Below are 447 nucleotides of genomic sequence, written 5' to 3' on the forward strand. Positions count from 1 at the left end.
TTATCTTGAAAATATCTTGTATTATTAATCCCCCACTTCACTCCCTTAAATATCTTTATTGATCATTGAAAAAGTTTAATTCCAAAGTGAACATTGAGAAGTGAGTCTCAGCCAACAAGCGATGGCTGAGAACACACTAAAACTACAATGTATCGTTATTATTACATTTATCTTCACATAAAAGTAGACAGCTGTCATCATTCGTGTATTAAAATGATTATAACTTAATCTTTATTTGCCTAAAATGGATATTATAGCATCTTGTATTGAAATACTTTATTTATTGATAATGGTACTCGAGAGGTGAATACAGGACTGCAGATTAACTGCTGTGATGGATGATGTGTGAACAAATCCACAGAGATTGATTCTTAACGAGCGAGCAGAAAGATGCACAGATCTATAAAAGAGCATTTGTAAATAGCTATTTGATTTTTTCGCCCTCGC

This window comes from Pagrus major, chromosome 18 (assembly GCF_040436345.1).
Source record: "Pagrus major chromosome 18, Pma_NU_1.0".
NCBI lineage: Eukaryota > Metazoa > Chordata > Actinopteri > Spariformes > Sparidae > Pagrus > Pagrus major.